The following is a 14,373-nucleotide window of genomic DNA, read 5'->3' as shown; positions in this document are numbered from 1 at the left end:
GAAAGGGAGCTCGTGGACAGTATGTTGGACGTTTTAGCGTGGTAAAATGTTGGTCTATGTCTGGAAAAGTTGGCAACAGGAGTGTGACAAATAATTTGCAGGTAATAACTTTTTTTTTTCCCCTCTACTTTTTGGCAGATAGTTCTGCAGACTCATAAATTTGCTGTAAATAACTCTTAAGAGCAGGAAACACTACAGCGTTTCTTGAAAAACTCAGAGTAGCAAAAGAATGTGACAAATTCAGTAGCTGAGCCATCAGGATACAGAGAGCAGGTATCAAGCTGTGCCATATGTACAGTCACGGTTGGCTTGGAAAGTCTCCTCTCATAAAACCAAATTGTTCCACTAGGAAGTGAAGCCAGGAGCCTTTTGCCTACAAAATTAAATTGTTCTTTTTTTTCCCAAACCAGTTGCGGTTTTTTTTGTTTTGTTTAATGAAACACCAGGCAGAATCTCATTTTTCTCCTCCAGCTCTACCTGTCTTTTTCCTTTTATTTCACCCCTCCCTAGCCTTCCTCTTCCATTCACCCTGAGGTGGAAAATCTCATCTTCTTTTTAGGCTATTTATCTTTTCCTCTCTGAAACAGTGTCCTCTAACCTTCACTCTCTTCCACCGATATGAAGTCGGACAAGGAAAAAGAAATGGAAGGGAGACGTGGAGGAAAGTTGCGGACTTGATCTCCCTAACAGTAGCCAGGCTGCTCACTGACTGAGAGTTGAGTTTGGCTGAACCTAGCTCTGAAAGAAATAGCTCCAACAGGCAAAAGATGAGATTCTTCTTTTCCCTGAGGTTATGCATTTAGATTGATGACTAAACTAAAAAAGCATCTAAAGAGATAGGCTTGCTTATTGTTAAATAGCAAAAATTAAAGAATCATCCATGCATAAAACTCCCATTCCTCCTTCTAAGTCTGAACCTCTCTCTCAGAGCCTACAATGCCTGAAGATGGGTCATATTTTAACATTTTCCCCTTCAACATCATTCTTCTGGGCATCATAGTCTCCAAGTGTGTGGAAGGCAGCATTGATAGGATCTGGTGGCTTCGTCTGGTCTTAATGCACTGTTTGGATTGGTCAAAAATGGTGAGAATCCCATCGCCTGCTAGTGTAGGAGAAGAGCTACTTTGCTTATCATAGAATCATAGAATAGTTTGGGTTGGAAGGGACCATCAAAGGTCATCTAGTCCAACCCCAATGCGAGAAGCAGGGACATCTTTGACTAGATCACGTTGCTCAGGTGGCAAAATCTCACACCCCTCTAAGCTCCTGCTGTGCAATGCCTACCAGATGTCCTTCAGAAGGATTCGTGTCCAGCTGGTGAAGCTACCGGCTTCAAGGATAACGTGACAAGATTTTTCTTTGGTTTTCTGCACGATTATGGAGTAAAGTTAGGTTGAATAGTCTCGTATAGTCATGGGCTTTGCTGTCTTGCTCATGTGATGTCCCTTACGATGAGAATAATTTTCCCAGCATACACTTTACTTTGAAGACTGTAGGTGAAGTGAAGTTGGTTTAGGTGTGATGTTCTTACGTTGCTGCACAGCGACATGCCCTTCAGTTAAACCACTTCATTCCTGAGGCTTTTGGCAACCAAGTATTCAAACCAGCCTTGAGAGATACGGCCTTGGAATCGGAGACAAGATGAGTGCAGAATAAGGATCTGTAAAAAGTCAACACTACAGCAGTATCTCAAACGACAGTATGTGCCACTTGTCCTCAAACGCTGGGGACTGACCAGTGCGGCATACTCCTTGTACTCCCACTGATGCTGCAGCTACAGGTGCTTGCCTGGCTAACTAAACCCTTCTCTCACTGCTGGAGATCAGAGAGAGGGAATCGCTGGTTTTGGTGTTGTTTTATTCTCCCAGGTTTCTGCAGACCCTCCATGTTCGCTCCAGTGTTGGAACACGCTGGGTGGACGGGAGAACGTACTCAAGGGGGCAGCCATTCCCCACACAAATGGGCCGTTTGGGGACTGTTGTGTGACAGGCAGCAGGTCTGTGAAGGGGAAGCTGTCAGAGGTCAAACTGGAAGGTAATTTTCTCAATGGAAGTCACTTAACATGAAGAAAGGAAAAAGGAGAATCAGGGCCATAGTCTAGGCAAGTGAAAACCAAGGTGCAGAGATAATTTGGTGGAATTTAGAGTTGATCTGATCTCACCATGTGAGGATACAGGCTGGCATACGTAGGCTAGCATGCCTTTTTCCACTCTCTAACAAACTTAACGGTACTGGTAATCAAAGGTGAGTCAAAGGCAGAAGCAGAACCCAATAAGAAGTGTTTTCACCATAAGTAGCCTGCCGTGAGGGAGTTCTGACACACTGATCTGTGCAAGTAACCGAATTCCCTGCCTGTGAACGCGCTCTCTTCCTGTAAATGAGCAGCACGTGTAGTGTTCAGGCTCACCTGCCCTTCACATGCGGTCAGTCAAATCTCTTGTTAGCAACCTCAAAGTCTGCTGCATTGAGATCTCTCTACCTCTACAAGCTACGCAGAATATTCACTATGTCTTGTAGCAGGCATAGAAAAAAAAAAAAGCTGAAATATTCATAATTTCTAAAAGCCATTGAGCAAAATGATACTGATAGATTTGCAGCGTGGTTTTTGGTTATTTTTAACATATAAACTGATAGCCAGAAACCCCCAAATTATTGAGGTCTTTCAGAGTGATACAGTATTTGCTTCTGTGATGCAAGGAAAGAAAACAAGGCACTGCTACAGACCAGTTTGTGCAGTAGGGTCTGTGCTCTGCCCCCAAAGGGACCTGGCAGGCAGGAGAACAGCGTGCTGCTGTCCGTCTTTCCAGCTTGGCAGTTCCCTTTGTTACTGTCTTAATAATACAACTCTTTCTCTAGCATTTGGCTCATTTCTGTTTTAAACAGGCAAATCAATGTAAATAATTTGTCTCTGCCTTTCTCAGAAAACTCTTTAACCTCTCATATAAACGTATGAAGATAAAATGTACGCGATGCTCATGGTACGTCACTGCCTCTTAACAAGTGCCATGTATGTATGTGTAAGGCAACAAGAAAGCATATATATTTCTTGATTCTGGTTTGGCTTTGCTGGTTTTGTGTCACCTCTTACATAAAGTAATAACAAAGTGAACACAACACAGATTACGTTCATCTGTATCCCTGGAAGAATTGCGAAGAGTTGTTTATTTCTTTTTCTGCGTGCATGTGGTCACAACAACACAAATAACAACGCATAGGAATACTGAGTGTCTCTCAAAAAAATAAAAAGGAGAGGAAAAAAAAGAAAAGTAATATATCTCCCAGCAAAAATGTAAAATTAGGAGAAAAAATAAAAAAGATTGTAGGCAGGAAAGAGACATCAATTTAGTGACTAGCACAATAGAAGCTAGCACCCGGGATGCTATCTTTTGTTATGAAGCATCAAATTGTTATGTAATTTAACAGCCTGATTGGCAAGGCAAATTTGAGCTGAAGTAAGGTGTGCGTATGGTTTGTCAGATTCCAGGGATAATCATTTGAAGCTAATCCTTTTACTTTTCATACAGTCATCTTCACAGAAGTCTTTCCCTTCATGTTTGCATTATCTCAAATAGTTGGATGACTATATGTATATTTTTTGCACGTATGTGATAAATTTAATTTATAATTAACCGTCCGGATTAAGGCATCTAGGCAGCAGAGGAATCTTCAGATGTTGTTAATTGTTTTCTGTAGGATGCGTTTCTTTTAAAGTTTTAATAATCACCAATTGAAGCCAAAGAGCTTTTTTCATAGGGTTGTTTTTGCAAGCCTACAAGTCCAATGAAATAGCTGTGCTTTTCAAATCTTTTAATGGTGGTTATCCAGTGGTTATCCCAGTATACCACTTTTCAGGAGGCTGTGTTAAAAGGAGGTGTTTAGAATATACAGAGTGATGCATATGCTCGCTTTTATTTCAGGTGTGTAGGAGAGGTTTATTAACAGAGATAATCCCCAAGCACTGCTGAAACACTAGCAATTTTTTGAGGTGCTAGAATAGGAGCTGAGCTCTTTTTCAAATCCGGGGAACACTGAGCACTTGTAACTGTGTCTGTGTGCTCATTTGAAAGTTTGGTTTGTAATGAAAGCAATGCAAGTAGCAATAATGTGGCACTTAATTAAAAACCTTTTGAATATAAAGTGTTAGGAATTTTGATTCTTACGAAATTGCAGAAAATGTGCTTTTTATTATGGGACAGCATGTGACATCCGCACATCAGCAGACCTCTTGGAAAAACTCTGGCTACTTCCAAAGTAAATCACTGCTTACCAAAAGTAAAATCAGCACCAGCCAACCCAGCGATACTACACCAAAGCATTTAATAGAATTCCATTTGGAAATGCAAAGCAGTTGTCTCAACATGGAATTTCTGTTCCCAAAGACCCAATGAATGGTTTGTGTTTTTTTTTTTTTTTTTTACTCCTTAGATTAGAGGATCTGCTATCTGTCTAGCTCTTCTTTCCTGAGCTCTTGCATATTGCATCTAGGTTGAAGTAAGTGTGGAAGATGAGAGCACAGTGACTTATCGAATGTGGTGTATTTTCCACTGGTGACAGAACACTTGCAACTTCCTTGGAAGAAATGGTGAAGTTTTTCATACCTTCCTTCTGTGAAATTCATAACATTGTTAAAAAGTTGTATGTAAAAGAATGGTGGGAAGTTAAAAACGATTTATTTCTTAATTAGAAACAAGGTCAGTGCTTTAGGTTTCACTCAGATGTGAGATAGCCGGGTCTCCAGTGCTGCGTAGCTCATCCAGCTGACTGTTGCGCCGGAGAGCAATCTCTCTCCGCCTCCGCTTTGGGTGAGTGTGCCATCTGCAACGCAAGTGAAATCTGTGTCGGTATTGCAGCGTGCTTTTTACTCGGCAGTAAAACTCCTTGAAGGAAGAACATGTGTTATTAAGTAATATCAAGATTATTGATATTGTCTGTTTGAACCACATTAGCGTCTGCTCAGTAATCTCTAAATGCTGTTACTTTTCAACAGCGTCCTGTAACAAATTAAAGTGAAACTTTAAATTTATACTTGATAGGATCCCAATTCAGGAGGGGGTTTCGGTCCTGGTTTCATTATACCTCAGCGTATAACCTCGCTGAAAAGTGTTATTCATCCCCATTAGACAAACGTAGTTGGAATTGTTGCAGTTATGTGCCGTACATCAACACCTGCTTGTTTCCTTTCTTATTAAAAATGTCATCTGCATGGAAATCTGGTTGCATCTGAAAGGGTGAAGATAGGTATCAAAAGCAAATCCAAGAGTTTTTAACGGGGCGCTGCAGCGTACCTCCCAAAGTATCACTTCCTAAAGCAGCTCTACAGAAGCTAGACTGTGGCGTGTATTTTCCAATGAAGCCTCTTAGCATGTTGAGGCTGCTTTTTGTGACCTAATGGTGATTTTAAATGGATGGATTTAACTAGAGAGGTTTTCTTGCACATGACCTTTAAAAGGGAAAAAGAACAATGTTAGCATTCAACCCAAACCCCGCAGTCTGTCACTTTGTATACCGTATCATTACTAGCAAAATTTAAAGGAAAACTGCACCCATTTCACTCAGCCCAGCGATATGAAAGTTCACAGGCTAAGAAGCACTTGTCACCGTTTTTTAAATTACAATTGGCATTCCCAAGGAAGCGGCCATTTTACTGAAATACGATCTATCTATTCTATCTCGCTGTCCGGCTGGTGTGTTTGAGAATGTCTTATCGCACACCCTGGTGTGGAAGTGCTACCTGAATTTCTAAAACATATAATCATTCAAAGATTATGTTCTCGCACATAATGTGGATGAAAACGTGCACGATGATATTTGTCTGACTATGAACGTAGCCTGAAACAGCAACCTGTGAACAGTCAGGTACCCCACTTCATCTTGATGGCCTGCCAACTTTGAGCAATCCTGCTGGCCGTAAAGTTTTGAAGACAAACTCTTTGCTTCCCATCTCCTACTTTTTTTTACCTGTGTTGTACTGTGTATGGACTCCAAGTGAATTGGGGTGGCACACTGTTAAATATCACAAATGCAAAATAAAAGTCGCAGAACTTCCAGTCTTAAGTGAACAAGTCAGAGAAGAAATTCTTAAGGAAGGCGTACAGCATGTGTTTTCATGTACTGGTGAACAAGTCTTGTGAGGAGCAGCTGAGGGAACTGGGATTGTTTGATCTGGAGAAGAGGAGACTGAGGGGACCTTATTGCTCTCTACAGATACCTGAAAGGAGGTTGTAGTGAGGTGGATGTTTGTCTCTTCTACCAAGTAACTAGCGATAGGATGAGAGGGAATGGCCTCAAGTTGTGGCAAGGGAGGTTTAGATTGGATATTAGGAAAAAATTATTTACTGAAAGAGTGGTCAAGCATTGGAACAGGCTGCCCACGGAGGTGGTGGAGTCGCCATCCCTGAAGGTGCCCAAAAAACGTGTAGACATGGCGCTTCGGGACATGGTTTAGTAAGCATGGTGGTGTTGGGTTGATGGTTGGACTTGATGATCTTGAGGGTCTTTTCCAACCTTAATGATTCTAAGATTAAACGAGCAATGATTGGAAAAGCTCCTTGCTCTGAAGGCAGTGAAATGAATGACATAAGAGCTGCCTACCTTTGATGGGCCGTTCATGCCATTTGTAGTGTAGAAGACCAGAATGGTGCACGTTGACCTTCAGGAGCAGGGCCATACCTGCTGGAAAGAGGTGTGACAGCTGACAACTGGTATTGAGGCAGTGATTGCTGGGTTTGACATAATTTGCAACACTGGCATTGAGGGAGCTCAGTGTAGAAGACGATGTGTAGGAGTTCACCGCTTGTACAATGCTGTTTTAAAGATCTATACAAATTGTGTGTAATTAGCTGGTACTTCATCTGTGCTGAGTGGCACTAATACCATTAAAGACAGCGAACGTTGGCTGGTTCTTGTGGCTGAGGTTCTTGTCTTAATATGTTTCCTTTCGTGGGCTGCACCTTCTCAAATCTAGCTGCACGCTTGTCTTTGCTCTAGCGCAGAGATTTTCAAAAGGTGTGCACCGCTGTCACCAGCCTTACGAGATCCTGCTTATAATGAGAAATATTGAAAAGGGCGTTGAACTGAGATTTTCAGGCATCTTCCCAGATAAACTTTTAGATTGTTGAGCTGCGCAAAACTGATATCGTTTTTCTTTGAAGAAAATATTTTTGCTCCTGAAAATGTGAATTCTTTGGAGTAATAGGTAAACTGTCCTTGTTGTTCATAAACATCTTATTTATGCATCTTCACTGTTGTGATAAATTAGCTGGGTTTTGTTTTGTATTTCCCTACAGTTTACTTTAAATAATCCTTCACAGTCTTTCACCGCAAGACCGCATAAGATTCCTTTTTTAATACCCAGAATGCTGAAATAGCATTTTGAGCACAGGCTGTAATGCATAACAAGTGTATAATTTCTTATTGGGAATGCTGTGCAAAAACTTGTTTTCCTATCAGCCAGTCTACATTTTTTTGCTTAATTCACTAGAACTCCTGTGTATCTACAGGGGTAATTTATAATTAGAGCTGCAGCAAGCAGCGTGCTGGAGAGGCAGACGTTCATGGACAAGCCTGTTAGGCTTCGCTCCAGATCTGAGCCCCTACACGCCTCCATTTGGCCAACAGCCTTCAAGCTGGGCTTACAGTTTAAGGAGGGATTTTTTTCTTGACTAATTTGAAAAAAAAAAAAAAAAGTAGCAAGCTCCCTAAGCTCTGGACCCCTTTGTAAATGAGCTAGGAGAGGGCTGTGCATGCCTGTGTTTGAACTTAATCTGTCTGCACAAACCAGAGTTCTGCGCGGTTTGGTGCGGGAGGTGGTGTCTTTTGTTCTGCTGAGCATCGTGCACATTTATGGCGGTATATAAATAATAGTACTATAGCAATAATCTAAGCCGTTCCATCAAGGTCTCGCACTCCAAAGATTACCCCCCTGATTCTGATTTTTTAAGAGCGTCACGTGGAAGAGGAGAGGAGGGAAAGGAGGAAATAAGAAGCCAGATTTTGCATTTGTGGCTGATTCAGCAGCTAAGGGTGAGCGTGGCTTTATATACTACCAAAACTTCTGCGTGCTCCCAAAAGAGTCTCCTGATGTTGCTCATTATTTTTCTTGTATATGTTTCTACCACAAAACCACAGAAAAGGAAGAGTGGTAGGAGTGCGCGGGAGGAGAGAAATTAAAGAGATGAGGCACGTGAATGACGTCATTTTGTTACCGCTGAACAAATAAGAGAATTTTATATTTCTAAGTACCGCAGCCTGCTGAAATTGGTGGGAAGCGTTTCAGGGATTTTGGATCAGGGCGACGGTTGTGAAGTCGTCAGGCAATGCGACTCTCACAGCACTTCCCACTGGTTACTTCCAAGGCAGAAGTTTCCACTGCTGTTGGTACTTGTTTAAAACTAAGGCCCATCCTGGAGATGTGATATTTTCAGTCATCCTTTTTTTTTACCTTCCACTTCGTTTTTCTGTGTCCCCCCAAGTCTCCGGCCTGCAAATTCGTGCACAAGATTTCTACATTAACATCTATTCACCTTTGGCTCACAAGCTTTTCAGAAGAAAATCTTTGCTGTTGGAATAGCTCTTTCCATAACTCACCTTCTCTTCCTCATGTCCTTAATTTCTCCAGGAGTTTCAAATACCCTTTGTCTTTTCCCAGTAGATATGGAATCATCTCTATTCTGTATAGCATTTGCCTACTACTTCAAAACATTGAATTATTGGCAGGCTAATCTGTAAAATAGGAACTAAATATGCTTATGGAAATGCTTTGCAGAATTGCAGCATTTTGAATATAAGAATTGTTGTCTTCTCTTTAATGTGTAGTTTATGTTTGACTCAATACATAGGCTGAGATTGAAAGACCGTGTATGTGTCGAAGAGGAAAGCCTCGGAGCTTTCAGGATTCTTAATATGGTCCAATTTTGATTCAGGAGACTCAAACTGTATCCCCCAGTGCTCTTTATTTGCCATCAAAAGTAATTCTTGTATTTGCAAGTGGCAACAAGGAAAAAAAGTTAGATTCAAAATAATTGGGTGAGGTGCTTTTCAGGAGACTTAATGTAACAAGAGCTGCTAAACTTACTGCACTTAAAAACACAAATAAGAGTGTCGGACAGAAGTTGTCAGTAGGTGGTCTCTTAATATCTCACCAGTTTTGAAGTTATGAAAAGGAGCAAGAGTTTTTGAAATCTAGAAAAGAAAGAAAGAAAAGCTAGAAACCGAGTGAAAGAGCAGAGTCGCAGCACCGGTGACCCGAGAAACCTCATTGCTCCACTTATACTGGCACAATGTCACGTTCTCAGCCACTCCATCACCAGCGAGGGGAAAAAAAAAAGCTTTTCCTTTCCTTTTAGTCAAAGGCAGTGGGTAAGCAGAGCACGCGGTTCAGAGGGTCATTAAAAAGCATCAAAGGAGGCAGCCTCATGATGGTAATAAGACGGCTGCAAGGAAATAAAGTGGGCATTGATCTGCACTATCGAGTGTGACATTTTAACCGAAGCTAAAAGCCAAGAGCAGATCTAGCCCTCTTATTCATCTGCCTGCCTGTTTTAGTAAATTGTCTTTTTTTTTCCTCCAACCAGTGGCCTCAGAGGTCACTTCATATTAGCTGGCTTGTTAATACCGAGGCAATCAATACTTAATCAACAAGTAATGGGATTTTGCAGTCATCCTGTATGATCTTTCAATAAAGCCCCGAATCTATCTCAGCCCATTCAGAGCCTGACTAAAGGTGCACGATTGCTGCAGAGCGGGGATTTGATGGTCTGATGCTCTTAGGCTGATCTGCATCTGATTAAGACACCACGCAGCCACTGTCCTTCACCCTTTTGTTCCTTTATCCCCGTATAATGTAGCATGGCACAGAAATTCGTCATCTTAGCTTTTAGATGCAACAGCAAAGGAATTAATATTTCCTTAGTGCATGATGATCCAGCCTCTTAGTCATGATATGCAACCAAAAAAAAAAAAAAACCAAACAAAACCAGCGCAGGGGCAGGGAAATTACAGGAGAGACAGTGACGGGTTTCGTGGATTGCCTTAGAAAACACAGTTATAACAAACGGGTCCAAACCAGCCTTTTCATCTCTATCCTCGCTATACTGAGAAAAAAAATGTGCTAATGTAAGAGACATAGTCACTGGACATGGCTATATGAGAAAAGACATCACAGATGATTCACTGGGTCAGGAAAAAGGAACAAAAGCCAAAATTACAGGCTGCTTGAAACATCCATCTCTCTTCAGACCTTCAAGCGCATTGTTGACAAGGCTTTGAGGGTAGTACTTTTTCCAGCTAATTGTTTTACCCACGCTGGTGAAAGTTCCTTTCTTCTGCTGTTGTTCACGGAAACTCTGCGCTAATGCCATCCAACGAGGAATCCTAAACACATTCAGCCAGAAAACAGGCACCAGTTCCTGCTCTCCAAAACCAGCAAGAAAGGCTGGGAAAAAGAACAACAGCACATGTAAAGTGTTAGGGACCTATGGCAAACTTCACCGGCTATTTCCTGCTTCCTGAACTTGGAAGAAACATTTGTTGAGGAAGGATTTGTCTTTATAGAGACTTAGAGAACCGTGCCGCATTGAATGACTTCATATATGTGATGGAAAGTATCTGTGGGTCTGGTCAGAGGAAGGCTCTGTTCTTCTTGTTGACTTCTGGGTCTATAGCAAGAGGCAGATAGAGCACCCCTACACACCACCCACGTTATTTCTGATTAAGACCGTGCTTGGCCACATCGTGTAAACATCCAGCTACTTGGGGGACACGTAACGGGGGTGAAGAGTTAGTGAGGAAAAGAAAAGCAAAATATAATTATGTGAGCAAAGACAAGAGAACAAGTCAGTAAAATGGCAATAAGGGAATACGAAAAAAAAAGGTGATTGGTGACATAAAAGGTGGAAACCACACTCATGCAGCTTCAAGGAGGCACCTGCTCCTTCGGTGGCAGGAGTGACACGTGGCTGCTGATGGCAAGGGCTGTGCCGGGGAGGACTGCCACTCCTTGTGCAGAATATGAACCTGGTGTTTGTGCCGTGTTGTTCTCTCCCATTATTGGCAGAACGGTCATACGCAATATGCGTGTGTATGAAAACACGTTCTTCTGAGTCACTCTTTGTTTTTTTTTATTGCGGATATGAATTTCTGGAAACCGAGCCTGTGTTTCCCATTTTCCACTCTCCTCAGGGGCTGGGGAGTTCACACAGCTTCAAGCAGTAGCCTATCTTCCAACTCTGAGTCGCCGTTTTCTCCCATCCTGTTGCATTTGTTTCACCTACGCTACCTGCCCACGCAGCGTGCCCACACACGCCGCACTGACGATGGGGGCAGTGGGAGGGGAGTGGGGACGCGTCCTGCCTGTCCCCTTGACCAAGGCACACGAGGGAGCTGCATCAGGTGTGAGATGTCCCGGGCGTCTTTGTGGCAGGCTGCAAATGTCACTCCTGGAGCTTAGGAGGTACGTGCTGGTTGCAGAGAGGGGAGAAATACAGCCGCTCAGGCACAGCCTACTCCTGGTAGATGTGTTGAGAAGATATTTTAAATTACTTCTGGAGGATTTTGGTTGGTGTTGCTAGTGAAAGTAGCTCACAGGTTCACATCCTTTCTTCTAATACGGATGGCAGAAGAGGACTCTTTTATTTTGGTGTGGAGGAACCCAGGGGTATGGGTGACAGCTTTGTTCCCCTTGGGCGCTGCAAGAGGCTGGGGCCTGCGTGGAGGCAGGCAGGGTGGAAACAGCCCTTCGCCCCAGCGGGTTCAAGCGTGGGGGTTGCTGGGGGTGGGCAGTGGATGTTTTACCCGTGCTGAAGGTGCAGGGAGCGCTTCGCATCGCTGGTTCATTTTCCCCCAGACACCAAGTGCTTTGGCTGTGGCCGCAGTCCCCTTTGGACAGAGCGTTTTTGCGATGGACGTGCGCCAGAAACGATCCGTCTGTGCCTGACAGCCGAGTGCTGCGGTTGTTCCCGTTTGAGTAAGCACTGAAAAGAGGATGAGACCATTTTTATGCCTACACAAAAGCCAGGATCAACTTGGGCCAGTGTGTGAACAGTGATTGAGTGGTGTTGGGCAAAAATCAGGATTGGCTCCTGCATCAGTCCAATCCTTTAATCAGAATGAATTGAACTCTAATCTACTTCTTGGCAATGAACAAATAGGCAGTCTTGGAAATGGATGCTATTCTGTTTCATGGATATATGTGTTTGTGCAGAGTACGGGAGCGCGGATTAAAATTAGAGCTGTGTGAGCCCTACAGGGTTCCATTCATGAGGAGGTTTGCAAACTAATCCGCGTTGCTTGATTTACAGGGATTGGAAACGAACCAAACCTGGTAGATTTGTTTGAAGGGTTTTCTGTGACGTGGGGATAGGAGCTCCATCTGTACTTGCTCACTTGCATTTTCCCCGAGCTAACCTTCCCTAGATAAGGCAGGAAGATCTTAGGGTTTCGTGGTGAATAGGTGCGTAGAAAGCAGCCAACCTTTTTGGTTTCACGGGTTGTGCTAACAAATACTGACTTTCATGAGTTGTTTCCTTTTAAAAAAGACGATCTCTAGGTAATGGTTTGCTTGTTCTTCTCCAGCGCTAGCGTTGCTTCTCTTCCACTGCTGTTTCCTGGCTGGACCTAAAGTCACATATTAATTCTTATCTCCTTAAAAGTCACTAGAGAGACCCTAAGAAGCCATTAAGTTTCTTATTTTCTGATCCGTGTGGAAGAACTGGGAAGACAACTTGGTGCATTGCTTCTCTTGAAGCTTCTGTTCTGTAGCATTTATATTAGTTGGAGCTAATCATCGCTTTGAAAGGGACACCGGGACACATGTCTCACCTTCTGATGGCAGAATGGGGAACTGCTTTGGAATGGCTTATACAGCAATGGAAGAGTCAGGCAAGAAGGAACCAACTGAATGATAAAATATAACAAATATCAGCTACCAGCAAGTCATGCTGCTTTGTAACGTATATTGAAAACTGTGAAAATCCTAACTGTAACACTTATTTTGGCCTGCTTTATAGTTACCTTCTGAAATCATTCTTTACCTTGCATGGGAAGACAACTCTGGTAGCTTTTAAATGGTTATGATGAAGCCAAGAATGTCTTTATTCGGCTAAACTTCAAACCTTCCAATTCCATGCAGTGCCACGCTGTCGTTAATTACTGTGGGCCAGGTTTTCAGAGAGAGGCAGGCACATTCCTCTAAAAATTGGAGACTTTTTTCTTTTGTGGAGCATCTGCTCAGGATTTGAAGCAGTAGCCGAGCAGTCTTGAGAGCAGTGTCTTCAGGGGCTAAAGTATCCTTTTCTAGAGGATGACAGTCAGCTAACCCTTGCTCATATCTCTCTCCTGTGCTGTAGCTATCTGCTGCCAGAATCAATAGCAACTGAAATGACCAAGCGCATGGATGATACACCTAACAGGGCGACTTACGCGTCGGTGAGCTGGGGCAGGCTGGGGGGAGCTGGCATGTTACACCTTGGGCATGAGGAAAGCTGAAAATCAAACAAGGAGGACGATAAACAAAGTGTGCTGCCTCAACAGATGCCTGCTGAGGACAGGTTCAGTGCGTCACTGTCCTGCTGCAATCCCGATCTCTCCGTCTGCAGGGATGCAGAAGGTACCCCAGGTAGTGCCAAGCTGGGGAACCCCGTGCTTTGCTCCTGAGGGGAGCTGCCGCTTGCACCCACAGCCTTCTGCCACTGGTTTAGCCCCTGCGAATGGCCGTGGGAGGAAGCTGAAGGTATTGTTAATATTGTGTGGTCACGGGACCTTGAAGCACAAAAAGAAAAAAAAATTGCTGTTTTTTTAGAGTTACATTGCTCACCGGTTCTGCATCGTCGGTGAGTTTTGGGCTGCGTCTCTCCTCTCTGTTAGGCAGGCGGTTATCTGCAGCGTAACTGGCCGTGCTCAGGCGTTGCAGGTTTGACTCAGAGGATCAGGAATTGCTCTGGACAGTGTTGCTGTTAGCAGAGGCGTTTGAACTCTGAACGGGAAAGATTAACAAAGTGTCTCGTATGCGTTTTGTAAGCGATGACAGACTACAGCGAGTTACCAGGAGGCTATATTAGGTAGAAATGTTACATGTAGCTTGGAATGGGATAAGGGGAAAAGTGGAGATAGGGAAGTAGAGGTGACTATTTTTGTCCAGCAGCCAGATACCTATCGGTCAGTTTGTTACAGAGGTTGCCTGGAAAGGTCAGCAGCTCAGTGAGCTGTGCTGCAAAACATGCCTGGGCTAAACCGGAACGTTCATTCCTGCCTAAGCCAGGCAATCTCACAACTATCAACTGTGAGCTGCGGCGTGGACGGCGACTCCGCTATTCTTGTGGTAGGGGCATGTTGGTACTCGTCAGTTATGACACCTTTTACTGGTTCCAGAAAACAGCC

General features: G+C 43.4%; 2 long non-coding RNA genes across 2 annotated transcripts in view; one reads left to right on the top strand and one right to left on the bottom strand.

Moving 5' to 3' along the window:
* The window catches only part of LOC147601477 (uncharacterized), a 374,683-nt gene that overhangs the window by 265,014 nt on the left and 95,296 nt on the right, over window positions 1–14,373 (top strand). The gene's annotated exons all lie outside the window — the stretch shown is intronic.
* Window positions 4,654–13,892, bottom strand: LOC147601478 (uncharacterized). The gene is made up of 2 exons (XR_015257996.1): window positions 13,811–13,892; window positions 4,654–4,815 (listed from the first exon to the last, which is right to left on the bottom strand). It is a non-coding gene; the product is annotated as an uncharacterized LOC147601478 (long non-coding RNA).

The sequence above is a fragment of the Chlamydotis macqueenii genome, chromosome 3 (genome assembly GCF_036417535.1).
Source record: "Chlamydotis macqueenii isolate bChlMac1 chromosome 3, bChlMac1.mat, whole genome shotgun sequence".
Taxonomy (NCBI): Eukaryota; Metazoa; Chordata; class Aves; order Otidiformes; family Otididae; genus Chlamydotis; species Chlamydotis macqueenii.
Note: the sequence above shows the minus strand (reverse complement) of the source record. Positions and strands in the feature narration are given on the sequence as shown.